The following is a 20077-nucleotide window of genomic DNA, read 5'->3' as shown; positions in this document are numbered from 1 at the left end:
CATCAGAAATTTGTTGTTTTGTGACAGGTTTGGGCTTGAATTAATGACTGCTAGGGACTGCAGTACCTCCCCTTACACAAGGGGGAGAGTGTGGCCTTGGACTGGGCAGAGGAAGCCAATCCCTGCACGTTCTTTTTTTTTTTTTTTTTTTAATTTATTTATTTTCAGAAAAACAGTATTCATTATTTTTCCACCACACCCAGTGCTCCATGCAATCCGTGCCCTCTATAATACCCACCACCTGGTACCCCAACCTCCCATACCCCTGCCACTTCAAACCCCTCAGATTGTTTTTCTGAGTCCATAGTCTCTCATGATTCACCTCCCCTTCCAATTTACCCCAACTCCCTTCTCTAACTCCCCATGTCCTCCACGCTATTTGTTATGCTCCACAAATAAGTGAAACCATATGATAATTGACTCTCTCTGCTTGACTTATTTCACTCAGCATAATCTCTTCCAGTCCCGTCCATGTTGCTACAAAAGTTGGGTATTCGTCCTTTCTGATGGAGGCATAATACTCCATCATGTATATGGACCACATCTTCCTTATCCATTCGTCCATTGAAGGGCATCTTGGTTCTTTCCATAGTTTGGCGACCATGGCCATTGCTGCTATAAACATTGGGGTACAGATGGCCCTTCTTTTCACGACATCTGTATCTTTGGGGTAAATACCCAGGAGTGCAATTGCAGGGTCATATGGAAGTTCTATTTTTAATTTCTTGAGGAATCTCCACACTGTTCTCCAAAGAGGCTGCACCAACTTGCATTCCCACCAATAGTGGAAGAGGGTTCCCCTTTTTCCACATCCTCTCCAACACATGTTGTTTCCTGTTTTGTTAATTTTGGCCATTCTAACTGGTGTAAGGTGATATCTCAATGTGGTTTTAATTTGAATCTCCCTTAGGGCTAATGATGATGAACATTTTTTCATGTGTCTGATAGCCATTTGTATGTCTTGATGGGAGAAGTGTCTGTTCATATCTTCTTCCCATTTTTTGATATGTTTGCCTGTTTTGTGTGTGTTGCCAATTCTTGAATGTTTTGCGGACTCTTTAGCTCATGATGCAGATAACAGGAAGTGTTTTAAAGTTGCTCTTTATGCCAAAGACGGAGCCCCATCAAGTCAAGTGAATTTCTCATATGCTTATAAATATATTAGAACATGTTTGTTAAAAAGCTTGGACTTTGTACCTAATAGCCTAATTTGAGAGGTTCCCAGGAACTCAGGGAACCCCTTTGGCTTCCCACTTTCTGGTTCTGGTTGTGCTTTGAGACCCAGAAGCTCTCTTGCTCTTGGTTCCTTATAATTAATACAGTAAGACTTTGGCGTGTGGGGTGGTTCAATAAAGAGACTGAGTTAACAAAAATGTAGAGATACAAGGGTGAAAGTCATGTTCAGAAAACTGCATCAACCTACAGTTTAAACACAAGGCAAATGAAGGAGTTTAGTGAAAAATGAAAAGGTAAACACCAAACTATGGAGTGTTGGTTGCTAGGCTAAGGAATTTAAATTTTCCCTCTGCAGGTATGGGGAGGCCATACATATTTCTGAGCAGAGGAGAACTGATTCTGATTAGGCACTCAAGGAAGCTCTCTCTAGAGCTGAATGGGTGATGGAGCAGAGACAGGCAGAGCAGCCTGATTTTTGCAAAAATCCAGAGAGAACATCGAAACTCAGAAAGGGAAATGAAAATGGATAGTAGGAAACAGTTCAAGTGATGCTGATCAATACAGTTCAGTAGACTATGGCCTGGAGGTAGTGACATCACTGGCTAAGGTAGAGAGCAAGTGAGACAACCTATGTTGAAACGTGTGATTAAATCTCAACACAATATGTATGTAACAGGCTGTTGTCACTCTTATCCTGATGATCATCTTCTTCCCAGGATCTTTCTCTAAAGGGACAAGTGGTTCCTATTCCTCATGGTTTTTCATTTTGTTTTTGTTTTTGCTTTTTTCTATTTTACTTTCTTGGAGCAGGAAAGTTTGAGAGAACTGTACCCTGCCTTTCACCTATCTCAGTATCCATGATTGCCTATCATCTAAGCAAAACAAAACAAAGCAAAACACAAAAGTTAATATGCTTTTATCACACACTTCAAATAATTTACTTTATGCACATTCCTGTGCATTTTCTACTCCTATTAAAGTTATTTTTGTACTAAATGAGCTATGATGACTCCTTTTTCTATGATATTCACCAAACTATAAGAATGCCATGGAAGGTGCTGTTTCTTACCTTCCTTATATGCCCAACTTTTCCTAGCAAACTGCTGGCTTGTGGGAAAAGTTAAATATCAAACTAATAGATAATTTAACTCTTCCAAAAATCCCTGGCAGAGGTGTATTTACTCTTGTCCTCTCTTGACTGTTGCAAAGATTCATCTCAACAGTAGTGTTCTGAAAATGTCCATTTGCATTGGGCAAATTATCTCTAGAGATAGGCACGGGGTGGGGGGTAGAAAACTGGAGGTTGTAGACAAATTGACCCTGTTTAGATATGGAAATGGCATATGAACAACAGAACCTTAGAGACAAAGAAAGAAAAAGAGAAAAAGTGATTAATTGAAGCAGAAAGAATTCATTCTCTGGAGGAGTGGGAGCTGAAATAAAATCATAGAATTATAGGATGAAAGAATATTCCAGATGAAAGAAGTTGTAGAGACATCTCATCCAACACCTCATTTACAGGTAGGAAACTTGTAGATCTGGACCCAAGAAATTCTGGGTCTGGGTGCCAGGAAGGATAAAGGAAACAGCTCAGGTATCAGGAGACTGAAGAAAGATCAGTTTTCAGCTGATTTGGTTGTTTGTTTGTTTGTTTAATACCCATGAATATCATTTTCATGTCTTCATACCTTGGCCTGAAATCCTTTCCTGATAATTCTCCTTGTGGCAAACTCGTCATCTTTCCAGCCCCGTGTCAGGCGCCAGCCCTTCTGGGCAGCTTTCTCTACCTCCCCAGGGTTGGTCACTCTTCTGGGCTCCCTGCACATTTGTCCACACATCCATTCTACTCCTTATCATACATTATTGTAATTACAGTTTACATGAGAGCACCCCTGGGAAAGCCTCAGAGGTAGAATCTGTGTATCATACGATACCTTTTTTATCTATCCTGTGTCTGGCACCAGGCCTGCTGGCTTCTCCGTAAGTGTTGAACTAATGAATAAATGCATGAATGAATGAATGAGCCACTCAAAATTTGCTCTCTCATGAATCACAAGATATAGGAATCGTATAAACTCATCTCATCAGGTGGAGCAGATGTGAATAGCCAAATTCGAATTAGACAGAAAAGGCTGGATTCTCTAATCCATGAATCTGTAATATGTCCACCTATAGACCACATATGCTAGAAATTCCCTTTAGTGAAAAAATACTGTCAGTCTTAACAATAATTATCCTATTTAAAACTGCTATCTCAAATAAACTCCCTTTCCCCCTTTTTTCTCTTCTCTTTCCTCCCCCATAGCATTATCACCTTCAAACTTACTATATACTGATTTATTGGATTTATTGTTTATCCCCTCTCACCAGAATGTAAGCTGTACGAGGCCAGATATTTTTGTCTGTTTTGTTCATTACTGCATCTGGGAAACCTAGAACAGTGGCCTGCATATAGTTAGCACTCAATATTTGTTGAATTAATGAATGAGCAGGTGACCATGTAAAGACTGAAACTCTTTGGCATGGCCCACAAGTTCCCTTGTGTTATCTCTGCCACCTCCCTCCCCCTCTTATGTTTCTCCAGTGCTTTTTAAGTGGGGCCAGTTTTCCCCTTCAGACAATTATCTTGAGACATTTCTGGTTGTCACAGCTCAGGGGTAGGGGGAGGATGCTACTGGCATCTATTGGGTGGAGATCAGGATACTGCTAAATGTCCTGCAATTCCCAGGACATCCCTCACCCCAACAAAAAAGCATCAGTTCAAGTCATCAACAGTGCCGAAACTGAGAAAGCCCCACTTGTAATTTCCTCTTAATCTATCTTTCTGCCCTAAACTGTGAGCCACTGGAAAGCAGAGACTGTGATGACTTTCTCAATCCCATTAATTAGCACAGATCCTGGAAAGTAGATGTTTAATAGAAACTTGCTTACTGAAGGAGTGAAGCCTTTGTGTGGTAGAGGTGTCACAAAACCTTCCCCCAGATGCCTCTATCTCATCTCTAATCTAAATCTATGCTCCCACAAATCTATATCACAAAATCTATGCACAATGACTCCATACCTATATGCATTTTCTAATTGTTCCTCTGATAAATTATCTACGGAGCTCTTGGAACACATGGGGCATGGCTTCTTTTTGATTTTCTCCCTCATAAGAGGATGTCACTGGCACAGGTAGAAATCCAGTTAGTGCTCAATTTGCATTGACTAACTCCAACCAGAAAATATCAGTACAAATACTGGAAGTTATTCTAGTGTAACCTAATGATGTGGAGAAGCGTGTCAGGAAGCCTGGCCTTGGACCTCCACTGGGGTCCTGGCAGTCACGTCAAGTGTGTATGGCTATATACCCATTAAGGCCATGAAAGGGGTGGACTCCCAGCCACAGGGGATCTCTTGGTCACTTCAGTAGATCAGGTAGGAGATACATCTTTCTCATATCAGCAGCCTCAGTTTGAACTATTTTGTTAAAATTCAATAAGAAAGACTCAAATTGAGTTCTGAATATTGCAGAGCCCCCGATTTTGCATGAAATAAAGGAAGCACCCATGCCCTATATTGGTGCTTACAAAATATTCATTATAATTAACAAAAATATTCATTATTTGCCTTTGAACTGAGCAAGTGAATTTTGCCAGCAACCAGATGCAAGCAGTTAATAAACACTGACTGAAGCACATTCTCAGTGGAAAACACGATGCTAGCTAGCTAGGCGCTGGGGAGAATGCCACTCAATCGAATCAGGTTGTATTTTAACGTCTAGCTGCTTTTCAAGATATTACATTTCCAGCAGAAACCTGTTTATTCCCTAAGCAACCCACATGCCTCTGTGACAAGATAAACAGCTGGCTCTGTTATTACTCATAATGCAATCACCCCACTTGGCCAATGCCTCCTCATTTCTCATAATAGTCTAGGATAACCTCTGGGGATTAGATTCGTAAGTTACATGGCCTGCTCTGTGGAAGTGTGGTTCAATGTTCTAACTCTTGGTAAATGGTTCAGATTGCTAAAATCTCTGGGTAGGATTGCCTGATAATAATAATAGTGATTGCTACTATTTGCCAAACACTTACTCCGTGCCAAGTACCATGTAAGGACTTTGAAGATGTGACTTCATTTAATCCGTTTTTACTGCTTAATAGCTATGGCACCTTGGGCAATTTATTAAACTTCTCTGATCTTTGATGTCCTCAACTATAAAATGGGCATGAAAATACCATTTCATCGGGCCAATGAGAGTATTAGATGAAATAATGAATGAGTGTTTTCACCACTGATTCTGGACACATTGTCAATCTCCTCATTCATTAACTATTACACAGGAAGGAATATAAGGGAGGTAGAGGGTATTCCCTGGGAAAAAGACCATGAAGCAGAGATCTGTAATAAAACCCACTGAACACAGGAGCTTCCACAATGCTGCTGTGAGCAGGAATAGGTAGAGGGGGCGGGGGCTGAATTGTAATCAGCAGCAGCCACTGTTGTGGAGTTTGGCAGAAACCTAATGTGGAAAGAACATTAAATTCTATGCTTTAAAAATCATGCCAGGGCACTTGGGTGGCTCAGTCGGGTAAGCGTCTGACTCTTGATCTCAGGATCTGGAGTTTAAGCCCCATGTTGGCCTCATACTGGGCATGGAGTCTGCTGAAAAAAAAATCATGATAAATGTTTACTAATCATATTATAAAGTCCTTATGGTTAGGGTTGGACTCTCTTCCCTCAATATGGTAAAGTCACTGATTTTATTTACTGCTTGTTTGGCATGCTTTTATAAATAACCTCTCAACATCAGGTACCTTCAGGCTAGAGGGAACTGAACTGTTTGATTGGACTGTCCTATGTGTCCTATCTTCTCCTGTTCTGCCTCTTGGTGTCCTAGAAATTCCTCCTTGGGAAGCATTCATCCCTTCCTTTACAAGCTGCCAAGCTGTTCTGCTAGGTATTCTCTCTAATTTTGGAAATAGACATGTTTGAGAATTTCAAGAGGTTGGGTTTTGAGTAGTAAATGTGCCCTGGCCTCAATTGGAGGTGTCTGTCCATGGCCCCAGGGGGATCACAGTCCTCCATGGAGTAGCGACATTTAGGGGATTTTCCATTTGATTCATCAAGGTGGCTGAGGAATTATCAATTTCCCAGGAAAGCAAGTTTTACCATGAGTGCTTCTTTTTCTAAATAGGATTTGGAAGGAGCATGGTGGCTGAGAGGGTCTTTGGTTATTCTGAAAACAGTAACCACTTTCTACCAGCTCTACAACTTTAACACATTGTGTCAAATTCCACAAGGGAAATACAATTAGGTTTCTGAGAGAAAGTGTAAAGTTAGTGATCACATGTGTTGGGGACTGAGGAAAACTTTTTCTTTTTTTTTTTTTTTTAGAAATGGTGATATTTACAATGGGTGTTTAAAAAGAGAGCATTTTGGGGTGCCTGGGTGGCTCAGTGAGTTAAGCTTCTGCCTTCAGCTTGGGTCATGATCTCAGGGTCCTGGGATCAAGCCCCGCAACAGGCTCTCTGCTCAGCGGGGAGTCTGCTTCCACCCACCCCCCCGCCTGTCAAATGAATAAATAAAATCTTAAAAAAAAATAAAAATAAAAAGAGAGCATTTTATCTAGTAGAGATGGGAGGAGAGGGTTACTTATCTCTTCACGTATATGTTCACACGCAAGCATATGCACACCTGCACACAAATACTCTCAGATCCTTATGCATTCAACATGGATAATTATTCAAATCTTAACTCTGTGCCATACAACCAAAGAGAGCTACAGTTCAAAAAAGAAATGAGGAAGAAGGGATAGAAGAAGGAGGAGGGAGAGAGGGAGGAGATGGGGAGGAGGAACAGGAGAAGTCAGGGAGGTATATAGAGAGGAAAGGAGAAACATGGCTTCTGCTCTGCTCTGTCTGAGGTCTGCCTTCAGTGCAACAGCATCTCAGACAGAACACACACTATGGGGGCAAGAAGAGCTAGAAGAAGAAAAGAAAAAAGAAGAGCTAGAAGAAGATGAATACTGAACATTCTTTGAGTGCCTTTCCTGTGCCCGGTACTCCAAGTGCTTTCCCTGCATTGACTTATTCCTTGTAACAACCCCATGTGGTAAACACTGGTGGTTTCTCCTTGTATAAATAAGGAAACTGCCGCAGAACACTAGAGCTAAGTTTACACAGCTAGGAAGAGGCAGGACCGGGACTCTCCTCTGGGCTGTTTCCCTCTAGAATCCAAACACTTGTTATATTGCATTGGAAAAAGGCAGGGGGAAGAGCCAAAGACGGGTCGCAGCAAAACTTTTTTTTTTTTTTTTTTAGATTTTATTTCTTTATTTGACAGAGAGGGAGAGAGAGAACAGCAGGAGGAATGGGAGAGGGAGAACGCAGTCTCCCCACTGAGTGGTGAGCCTGATGGGGGGCTTGATCCCAGGACCCTGGGATCACTACCTGAGCTAAAGGCAGATGCTTAACTGACTGAGCCACCCAGGTGCCCCACAGCAAACTTTTTTTTTTAAGGAAGAGAGGAAAAGACTCCTTTGTCCCTATTTCAGCTCTTTGTCAGCACCAGGATTGGCCAGTTAAGAAGGAAGCCTTTCGACCCACAGATCTAATGCCATGAAATAAAAACATTCTAAGAATACTGCAAATTGTGGCCTCTGGGCCCTTAAGTTTTGTTAGGGAAACTTAAGCTGTCCAATCTCTGGAGAGCTTAGTCCAAGATAAAGTGGACAAAATATCAATGAAGCAGAGATTTACATACCTCACCTGAGATTTCCAAAATTTATATAATTCACCATGATTTTAGTGGCTCCCACTTTCCTTTGATGAAACGAAAACAACTGCACTTCTTCCCAGCAGCTCTGTAAATAAAGTCCTATAAATCAAGTCACTGGACTGGTAGGTGGCTTCTAGGATGGTCTCCAGTGATCCCTACCTTCTGGTATTCAGGCCCTCATATGAACCCTTCCCCTAGGATTTACTGACTTGCTTCTAGTGACTAGAATAAGACAGGAGTAATGAAATGTCATCTCCAAAATTAGTTCATACAAATACTGTGGCTTCTGTCTTGGGTGCTTCCCACTCTCCATCTCACTTCCTCTTTGACTGCTCACTCTAGGGGAAAGCAGCTGCCATATTGTGAGGCAGCCCTTTGGAGACACCCATGTGAGTGAGCCTGGAAGCAGATCTTCTGAGGCATTCCAACAACCAGATGAATAAACTTGGAAGGAGATGCTCCCCCATCTGAGCTCATAGTCCCAGACAACACTTTAACTACACCCTCATGAGAGACCTTGAGCCAGGGGTACCCATCTAAACCACATCTGGATTCCTGACCCACAGAAATTCTAAGACAATATGTTTGTTGTTTTAGGCCGCTAATTTGGGGGTTAACTTGTTATGCAGCAATTGATAACTAGCATATTACTCAAATTGGGAGGAATCTAGGTTAAGAATAAAAACCAAGGGGCACCTGGGTGACTCAGTAGGTTAAGCATCTGTCTTTGGCTCAGGTCATGATCCCAGGGTCCTGGGATTAAGCCCTGCATTGGGTTCCCTGCTCATCGGGAAGCCTGCTTCTCCCTTTTCCTCTGCTTGTATTCCCTCTCTCACTTTGTCTCTCTCTGTCAAATAAATAAAATATTAAAAAAAAAGAATAAAAACTGATCATTACATTGGGTTAACCATTTCAACAAAACTCCCCTTGGTAACCCCTTCTAATAATTCTTGATAAGAGGTTATAATTCAGGCTTATTCCAGATCCCTGGTCCCAACAAGTGTTCCTAATCCTCTAAGCAGATATTGCTTCATTTAATCTTCAAATTAATAATAGTCCCTAAAGTAGACACAGATTCCTATTCCTTTGTATGTATTTAAGTAACTAAGACCCGGCCAAATGAAGTATATTATTTAAGATCATAGATAATCAGCATTCCCCCACATACCCTGTTGCTGACCCTGTTATAGCCACCACCAGCCTTCTAGTCCCTCCAAATGGCTGTGCCACTCCTATGCCAGGTCAGTCAAAAAAAGCCGATCTGGGTCTAAAGACTGAAAAAGGTGACAAATCAGTCTTGTTTTTTAGAAGCTTTAATCTCTGTTTACTACTGGTTGAACAAATGGTAGTCTGAAGGCTATATATGAGATGAAGGTAGAGGAGAATCGACATTACTACCCATTGTCTTCTAATTCCTCAGAGAAGTCAGCTTGTCAGTTTAGCCACTCATGGTAAGACCAAGCTAGGTCAGTGTTGCTCAGAGCTGAGGCTCATGCATATGATATTTACAGTTTGACTGGAGAAGTTGTACCACATTAGCACACGTTCTTCTGTTATCATAGACCACACTTTTTGCTGTACATCAATTACATGCATTCTTGTTCTATTTTTTTTCCTGTACTGTCAGGCATTCCACACCTTTCACCAGAAGGTCTTTGTATACCTTCTTCTTTCTTTCCAGAATATTCTTTCCTCTTCTCTTCAGTCAGATTCTACTACTCATTTCTTTTTTTTTTTTTAAGATTTATTTATTTGAGAGAGTGAGTGAGCACAAGCAGGGGAATGGGGCAGAGGGAGAGGGAGAAGCAGACTCCCTGCTGAGCAAGGAGCCCAAGGACATGGGGCTCCATCCCAGGTCCCCAGGATCATGACCTGAGCCAAAAGCAGACACTTAACCAACTGAGCCACCCAGGCAGCTCTCTACGACTCATTTCTGACCTCTCCATTCCCAAGAAATGTCCTTATAATATTGGTTACCTGCCCCCTCCCACCCTGTCATAGCATTGTCAGCATTTGTAACTTTACAACTGCTGTGTGGTGTTTGATTATTATTATTTGATTATTTATGATTGCTTGTGTGGTATTTGATTATTGATGGTCTTCCCCTGCTAAACTGCAAACTTCTTAAAGGCAGGAATCAATCATGGTTTTGTTCTAGTGCCTAGTCCCCATATAGTGCCAACACATGGCAAATGGCAGCTCTCAGGTTAGATTTCTTGAATAAATACATCTGGAAGATAGAGCTTTCCCTGAATCTTCTCCTTTGGTGAATTCATTAGACATAAAAATCAATTTAAAAGTCAAATCTTATCATGTCTCTTCATTGCCGAAAAGCCCTCAGATTCCCCCATCATTCAGTGATAAAGTCTAAGCTGTGAGGCACAGACTATAAACAGGATATCCAACTTTACCTGTTTGTGTCTGTGGTTCTAGTGTAATTATTAAAAGTATCCTCCTTCCAATCTCAAAATTGTCCCAGTTGGGATGATAATGTTTACACTCACCCCATATAATTGACTTCCAATATCTGGCCCCTTATTGACTTCTCGGATCTTTTCACACTTCACAGCTTATGCTTTAACAACACCAAACTGCTTATAAGTCTCTGTCAAGCCACTATGAGGTTTCCTACCTCCGTGCGTTTGCTGGCACAACTCCCTCCGGCCAGAATTCACTCCCTTCCTCTCGGACTCATCCTGTAAGATCCATCTCACTTCCTAACTGCCACAGAAAGCTTTCTCAGACAACTTTATCCCACCCCTAAGACCAAGGTAGGATTCTGTCTCCCTGGGGTCCTGCCTCCTGCCGGCTCTCTAATCCTCTCTGCATTACTCCATCATTGCTTCCACACTGAATGATGTGGACTTAGCACATGTGTCACTAACCCCCACCCCCCTCAACACACAACGCCCTTGAGGACAGGGACAACACATTACCCATCTTTGTGTATCCACTGCCCGCCACATAGTCAACTCACAGTGACCCTTTGAACAAATAAATGTTTTTGAGGATTTTATTTATTTAATACATGAAATATAGTAAGTCGCCCATTTATTTCCTTCATTTTACTAATCCAAATCATTTATGACCTCTCATCTCAATTTCTACTCAGCATGAGCAAACCAGTGATACTCTCACTGGGTTAATATAATTACAGCCAAAAACAAGATGTCTGATGTTTAAATTATTTCTGTATTTCTTCCCTTATTTTAGATCTTTTTAAATAATAAAAGTGGCTCTCACACTTCCAGGATTACTGTACATTTGATCTAGAGCAGCTCCTTCTTTTGTTTTTTTTTTTCCCTGATGAGAAAATCTGGGCTCTAACCCTAAACTTCTTCCTTCTCCTTCTCCCCTTCCCCCCCATCCGTCCTCTCCCTGCCAACACCTGGTTTTCTGCTCCCCCCCCTCCTCTGCCTTCTGCTCCCCCTTCCCCATCCTAAGGTCTGTGTTTCATCAGAAAAGTACATGGTGCACAATAGGATTCAAATATTTTTTTTTTCTCAGTGTTTGAAACCTTTATTGTAAATCTAATTTGGGGGCTGACTGCCTTGCCAGGCTTGGTGAAATAGGTTTCCCAAAGTCATTATTCGTTAAATTCTTTTTTTTTTTTTAAGATTTTATTTATTTATTTGACAGAGATCACAAGTAGGCAGAGAGGCAGGCAGAGAGATAGAGGGGAAAGCAGGCTCCCCGTTGAGCAGAAAGCCCAATGCAGGGCTCTATCCCAGGACCCTGGGATCACGACGTGAGCCGAAGCAGAAGCATTAACCCATTGAGCCACCCAGGCACCCCTATTCGTTAAATTCTTAAGGCTGAATATCATTGTTTGAAGATGAAACATCCAACATTTAACAAACAACACTTATGCTGAATGTGTGAAATAAAGTCCTATTGCTAAGAAGGAGAAGTTTCCAGGAAACAGCCCTAGACTTTGACTCAAACCATGGTTGGCATCTGGCACTGTCACTTCCTAGTTGCGTATCTGGTCAAGCCCCTGTTGCTTGGTCTATAAACTGGGGTGAGAATACCTGCCTCCAAAGGGTTGTGGGGAGACTGCAATGGAAAGCTGTGGGTTTCTCTAAGTAATACCTTATAAAGGGGAGAATTTCTCCCCTTATAAAGGGGAGCCTGCAGTACTAAATAAACTGTTTTTATTACAGTGTTGCTTAAATATAAATAAAAATAGAGCTGGGTATAAATTTCTGAAGCTTAGAAAATGAGAAACCAAAATAAATTTATAAATGAAATACAAGCCAAAGAAATAAAATAAAAATTTACAATCAAGTGTGAGTCAAACTATAAATTCAAACAAATACAATGATTGAACATAATTTCATGGGATCGCTGATGTTGCATACCGATTCTATAGCTTCAGTCTCAATGTATATTTATAATCTCACTCCCTTCCTTTTGTAAGCTCTCTGAGCTTGCATGTATTCAACTATCAACTAGAGACAATCAGATCACGCAATAAAGGCCTGGGAATAATACCATGTAACAAAAAGTCAGAAGTCTGATTAAAAAGGGGAAATGAAAGACAACACTCTTTACCACTAAGGGATTGTTCAAGGCCTCAGGTGGGGACTCCAGGGGAAATGCATAGCCTGGGCACTCAGACTCACTAAGGTTTGAGGTAGGATTTTCCCCCTGGAAGATATGCTGTGACATTTGAGTCTCGGACTATGGTCTAAGACCTTGGCTCGAATTCTGTCATTGTCACGACCATCTGCTTGCTTCACTTACCCCTTTTGAGCCTCAGTTTCTCTACCAAAACAAAAAAGAAGGAAAATAATTTCTGTCTTATAGGATTCTTGTGAGGACTGACTCATATAATGCATGTGAGAGACTCAAGAAGTTGTATTACTTGACAAGAGAGAGCATAAGATGGGGAAGCAGAGGCAGAATGAGGGGGAAAAGCAGACACCCCACTGAGCAGGAAGCCCAATGTGGGGCTGAATTCCAGGACCCTGGAATTATAACCCGAGCCAAAGGCAGATGCTTAACCGACTGAGCCACCCAGGCATCCAAAAATTTGTATTATTATCATGTAAAACTGAGAAAGGCTCAGTGGACAGACATGGAAAAGAAGTAGACAGCCTTCTGCCAAGAAGTTGTCACCATAGGCTGTGTGCTTGGAAGAAACTTCCTCCTGGCAGGAGCTGCTGGGGGAGGGGAAGCACGCAGTACCATGAATATGAGCTCCCAGGGAAAATGTGGCTCTGTGAATCTCAGAAGCTTGTTGAAGAACATAAAAGTAAAAAAAAAAAAAAAAAAAAAGAATGTACTTCTATCTGTTTTCGCTTTTGTAATATGTTGAGATTAAACCTCTCTGGGGAGAGTTCTTTCTCCGATCTGGGGAAACCGATCCAGAGAGCCTGTTAGTTTTTTATGAAGAAGCAAAATGGCGTTCTGCTGAAATGGAGCTTTTTAGAGATGCTGAGGATCCCAAGATTTAAAAACACAGATGTGGGACAGGAAAAGATACAGCTTGAAGAAACTCTGCTACTTGAATTTCAGGAAGAACAGGGTTTTTGCTGAGAGGAGAAGGCAAAACTCTTCTGGCTGTGGGTCCCACCCAGCTGGGAAGGCTCGGAGAGGTGAGGGGGAGGGCTGATGGACAGTCAGGGGTGACTATGGAAGACTCTGGGATCAAGTAGAACCATCTGGGACCAGGTGATGAGACATGGCATGGAACTAGGGAAAAGGTCATCTGCTGTACTTCTTTTGAAACCTGGCACCACATGGGTGCCAGGAAAATGGAGAGCTTTGGAGGCCCCAGAGAGTGTCATTTGGTAAAGCCAACATTGTACTTATGATGGCACCTTTGCCTTGGCAACAGGGAACCTTTCCACCCGGTGGAGAAGAGCAAAGGAGAGATGGAGCTTTGAGAAAGAAAGGCAGATGCCTTCTGGCAACTGGAAGAACAGACCAGGCAGAGAGCCCACATGAGTGTCTGTGAGGAACCTGGAAGAAGGTTTGGAGTTCTGGTGTCATGTGGGTGAGAGGTCAGCCATTACAATTTAGGCATTTGAAGTCAACTTCATTCACAATAGGAATAAAAACTAAATAATCCAAAATCAGCTAAATCAGCTTAACAACAAAGATACAGGACCAATACTAAAAAATACTGTGAATTCTTATTGTAATATATTAAACAAATGAAAAGTTATATGCCGTGTTCTCAATAAAAATACATATAAATCTTTACCATATTGATTATTCCAAAAGTAATGCAAATCCAATCAGAATCTAATTTTTGGCAACTGCATAAAACAAGCTTAAATTTCTAATGGGAGAATAAATGTCTGAGACTAGCAAAATATATATGTAGATTTTACATATATATGAAAAAAATCAAGAGGGCAAACTCGCCTTATCAGATATCAGATATTTTATAAAGCTATTATAATCAAAATATTATGGTATTGGCTCAGACTTGTAAAAGAGCATAAAGAGTTCAGGAAAAAAAATCTAAGTATAAATGGAAACCTTATATAACAAAGAAAACATGTTAACTCAATGGGAAAAGGAGTATTTATTTCATTAATGCTGTTGACATAGTTGGCTATCTATGTAGAAGAAAATAAAGATAGCTTCTTAGTTCTTCCCAGACACAAAATATTTCAAATGGATTACAATTTAGTTGAAAAATCATATATTTGAAGATAGTTAGATGACTTACTCCTATGTTCAAGTAGAAAGTGGAAAGACCTTCCCAAGTAACACAGAAGCCCCAAGAGCTGTAAGAGAAAACATCAACATATTTGACTGTGTTTTTTAATTGTTAAAAGAGTAAGTAAACAAAATCAAAATATCAACGATGGCCTGGGGAAGTTTATACAATATATGAGGTAGCATAGGGATAATCTCCCTAATGTACAAAGAGCTCTTTTCATTTGTAAGAGAAAAGAAACCAACACAGTATAAAAATAGGCAAAGGATAAGAGAATTCACAGCATAAAAAGTCCAAAAGTCCATGAAAAGATGACTGCCCTCACTTGGAATCAAGAAAATATAGGGACGCCTTGGTGGCTCAGTTAAGTGTTAAGTGTCTGCCTTTGGCCAGGTTAAGATCTCAGAGTCCTGGGATCGAGTACTGTGAGTACTATGTCTGCTTCCTAGCTCAGTGGGGAACCTGCTTCTCCCTCTGCCTCTGCTGCTCCCCCTGCTCCTCTCTCAGATAAATAAAGTCTTTTTAAAAAAGAAATTATATAATAAATTGAAAGAAGAGATATAATTTCTGCCTATCAAGTTGGCAGAAATGAAAAAAGAAAAATCCAGGATTAGCAAAAATTGAGGCAAATTTTCACTGTCATATATTCTGGGAAGGTATGAATTGCTACATCCTTTTAATGTCTATTAAATTAAAAAATACACAAGCCCAATAATGGACTTCTGAAATCCAACCCATAAGAATAAAATTACCAGTACATAAATGCTTACGTCAAGGTTTACTGCCAGTGCGGTTTATTGTTAAATGTTCATTGATAGGTAAATATTTCATTAAATTACGGAATGCTCTTAGTATGAAATATTATGCAGCTATTGAGAAATTAAATGGTCTATCTCTATTAACCTAGAGAGAAGTCTATTATTTCTTATTGGGTAAGAACAGTAAACCACAGAGCACTAAGTGAAGTATGATTCCACTTTTATAAAAACAACACCAAATATCCCTTTTGTCATACATGTGTATGCTTGATTGTATCAACAGAAAGGTGTAGAAGGTGAAGAAAATTAAAAAAAAAAAAGCACTGGTTTATAGGGTTGTCGGGGAGGAGAGGTGAATAGGCTGAGCACAAGCGAATTTTTAGGGCAGTGAAACTACTCTGTATGATACTATTACAGTGGAAATACGTCATCATTCATTCATCCAAACCCACAGAATAGACAACACCCAGAGTGAACCCTAATATAATCTACAGACTTTGGGTGATAATATGTTAATGCAAGTTCATCAGTTGTAACAAAGGTACCACTCTGGTGGAGAACCTTGTTGGGGGGGGAAGCTATGGCTATGTGGGGACAGGGACATCTGGGACATCTCTACACTTTCCTCTTATTTTTGCTGTGAACCTAGAAGCGCTAAAAAGAGAGAGAGAGAGAGAGAGTGAAGTCCTTTTAAAAGAAAGTGTGGAAGGTGTAATCTTTTGGCAAGGGAAATGAAGGAAAAGTTGGGGGGGCAGAAACTGTTAACTTCCATAATGTATTTTTGTTCTGTTGGGGAGAATGGTCATGTACTTCTCTATTTAAACATATTAATAAAGGGAGAACCTGGGTGGCTCAGTTGGTTAAGCATCTGCCTTTGGCTCAGATCATGATCCCAGGGTCCTGGGATGGAGGAGCCCTGCGTGTCATCAGGTTCCCTGCTCAGTGGGGAACCTGCTTCTCCCTCTGCCCCTCCCCACTGCTGGGCTCTGTCTCTCTCTCATATAAATAAATAGAATCTTAAAAAATATAAACATATTAATGAAGAAGTGTTTTCAAAGAGAACATGACCTCTTAGACTGTTAGGGCCTGGGCTGTAAGGTCAGGTACTGAGATTCCTATAGAGCAGCTGAAAGGACTGGGCTGGAGGGGAGAGAAGGGGAATGGATCAGGGGTGCAATTCTCCCCTAGGATGCTCTTTTGGGGATGCTGTGCTCTCTGCCACTGGGCTGCTTCATGAGCTGCTGCTTCTCAATATCCAGCTCTTCTCTTGTCATTTTCTAGGTTTTGCACACCATCTCATTTAGGCCATATGCACACACTCGGGGATGTGTCTGTTTCTAGTACATAATGATTTCACTTTTAGACCCCATCATCATCTTCGTGCAAAGAGAAGTCCAGGCAAGTGGAAAAGTGACTGTGTTTGCATCCATGTCTTTCATCCTGCCCAGGAGCCAGCCAGTGTCTGGGGAACTTGGCCAGGCTCGACTCTGGCAAGTACTTGACCATTTCTCCTCTGCCACAGCTAAAACTTTCCAGGCCTGAGGTAAATTTACATAGAATAATGTTTAAGTGAGGAAAATGCTTTTGGGGTGATGCTTCAAATTATTTACTCTGTCTCCAACAGTAAAACAAAGCCTGAGGGGCACAGACCCGGAGACAGCATCTTCTCATTGAAATACAGAACAAGCATCTTGATTTTATTACTGTTCCCAAATGTTCTAGAAACCTAGCTGGGGCCTTGGAGACAATGCAAAAATAGTCTTGCTGTTAAAGGTCTAGTTAAGTTAATTTGGCTGTTGTCAGGTTTAAACTCTTGAGTTTTCAGGAACGTAGGTGTGGGAGTCAGGGAGCTGGACAGGGAAGGTGTCTGACTTATACCCCCTTAAGTCCTAAGAAAAGAAGCACGTCCTTCTTAATATCCCATTTCTTGGGGCACCTGGGGTGTTCAGTAGGTTAAGCCTCTGCCTTCAGCTCAGGTCATGATCTCAGGGTCCTGGGATCAAGCCCCACATCAAGCTTTCTACTCAGTAGGGAGCCTGCTTCCCCTCTCTCTGCCTGCCTCTCTGCCTACTTTTGATCTCCATCTTTGTCAAATAAATAGACAAAATCTTTAACAACAACAACAAAAAACCCATTCCTTAGTGTCACCACCCATCTGGTCAGGAGGCTGAGCGTGACTCCAAGTATTCCTGCGGTGATTTAAATGTCTTCTCCATTCTGACAGTGGAAGGTGGGGAGGGTTAACTGGCCACCTTGTTATCTCATCTCAGACTTGAGCTAAGTAAGGAATACTTTCTTGTCAATGAACCTACAGAGCCTGTTTCATAGAAAAATACATTTGAGCATCAAGGAAGAGGGAATCGTTTTTAAAATGCAGGGACCAAATTTTTGAGACTTAGCTAGAGATCACCTATCATCAGTGGCTTAATGAGACCCAGAATGCTGAATGTGTCCTGAATTAGCTGCTTCTGCTGCTTCAAGTCTTCTTATCTGACTCTGCCAGGGGAATGGGGAAGAGCATTCTGGGCAGAGAGAACATTGTACACACACACAAACAAGGCCCCAAGCAGCATAAATGTTTGGGGAGCTTTGAAAGTTTAATACAAGCATGCCAAGGGCACAAAGGGTATGAGGTAGCAGTTGGGGAGGAGGTAGGAAATCTGCCTTGTGAACTGGTGACAGCATTTGGACTTGGTATTATTCCTCAGGACCCTTCCAGTGACAAGTTACAGTAACCCAAGACAAATTAAGTCAAATCATAACAACAATGACAACACTAAGAGTTTACACATACCGAGCACTTAACTGTGTCCCAGGCATCAGTCTGCATTTTCTGTGTACATGAACTCATTTAAACTTTATTACAACACTATGAACTAAGTGTTATTATTACGTCCAGTTTAGAAATGAGGAAACTGAAATACAGAGAGGTTCGATAATTTGCCCAAAGTCACAGAGCAGTAAGTGAGATTCTGACACAGGAAATATATTATAGACTCCTGAAGTCCTTGGGTAAAGCTGAGTTCATGTGTTATTAAATCTAGGAACTCAAACAATGGCCTGAGGGCCTGTCTTGGCTTTGTGCTTAGCTCTGCTTCCTTCCTTGCATTGCCTTTGTACTTGGAGAGACTTTCCCCACGAGGAGCAGAAAAGACAGCTCAGGTCCTAGAGCATGAGTAAAACCACTGCCTTCCCAACACCCACGCAGGATATTTCTGCCTGGCCCTGGCTTGTCCGTTCTGGAACGAATCACGGTCTAAGGGAGCATGGAGTGCATAAGAAGAGGGTGGGGCAGGGCTGGCCACAAGGAGTGGATTCCCATGAAAAGAAGAAGATCCATCCCTACGGAAGACAGGCCCAAAAGATACCCCACCAGAGGCTACAGAGGGGAAAGACACAATCAGGTTGCACCTGGGAGGATCTGGGGTCCAAAGTGAAAGAGAGGAATGCAGAACTGGGAGACAAGCTGACTAAGTTTTCCTGGTGAGAAATGACCCTGAGGTGGTGATAAAGACCATGAAGTCAAGAGGGATGAGGGAGATAGACTGGGACATGGAGGCCTGAGGGGGACCAGGAAATTAAAGCCAACCCAGTGATCGTATTAGCAACTGAAATGGAGAAAAGAGGAAGCTGAGCAAGTTTGCAAAGATGAGATAGGGTGTGAGCTCACGTGGACATGTGTGTTTGCAGTCGGCCTATCTTCCCTGCTGTACACTAAACTCTGTGGACCAGCGGCCTCACACCACACTCTCCATGGCAACCATGCGCTCTCTTGCTGAATGAGCAAAAGAAAGCGTCCACCAAAAACCAAGTGAGCATGACAGTTAGGTTGTTGGAAGATTAGAAGGGAGGTCTGGCCCAGCGGTATGAATCTGGGAGTCACCAGGGATATGGGCAATAGAGGAAAACGGGAATATTTGAGATTAACTAGGGAAAGTATGGGATGAGAGAGTGAGGGTTGAATACCAACGTGTAAAGGGCTGTCAGAGGAAGAGGCGCATGGGGAACCCCTGGAAAATGAGTGATCAGACACAGCATGGTTAAAAACGGGCAAGCAGAGCGTATGGGGAAGAGAACCCACTCTGCCACTTACTAGCTGTGTGATCTTCAGCCAATGACTTACCTCCCGTGTGCCTGAGTGCCCCATTTCTAGAACAAGAGTAATAATGCTGCCTCTCTTCCGGCTGTTGTGACCAATTTAAAAGCAAACACATAAAGGACTTCGCACAGTACTTACCTAAGGACGGAGGAACGCCTAGTACTGAACGCCACAGACTGGCCAAGCGAGACCAGAACTGAAAGGTTTCGGCCAAACTTGGCAAACTGGGGGGAGTGGGGCCCATGAATGGATGACTGGCCAAGTCGGGAACGAAAGCCAGACTGGATCCATCAACAGGGAGGAAGTCAGGAAATAAAAACATCACCCACTCCTTTTTTTCTACTTGGCAAGCAGCAGTTGCTCGTGTAGGCCGCGCACGCAACCTCTCTGTCATTTGTCTCCTACCCAGAATGGACGCTATGAGAGCGCAGCGATGGTGTCTGTCCTGGGTCTCCGGTGCTCAGAACACGCGGACACGTACCAGATGCTCAGTAAGGATCTGCGCCGGGACAGGGCAACCGGTGTGCGCGCAGTGGCCCACGGGAACCCGGTGTGCGCGCAGTGGCCCACGGGAACCCGGTGTGCGCGCAGTGGCCCACGGGAACC

The sequence above is a fragment of the Mustela nigripes genome, chromosome 1 (assembly GCF_022355385.1).
Source record: "Mustela nigripes isolate SB6536 chromosome 1, MUSNIG.SB6536, whole genome shotgun sequence".
Taxonomy (NCBI): Eukaryota; Metazoa; Chordata; class Mammalia; order Carnivora; family Mustelidae; genus Mustela; species Mustela nigripes.
Note: the sequence above shows the minus strand (reverse complement) of the source record.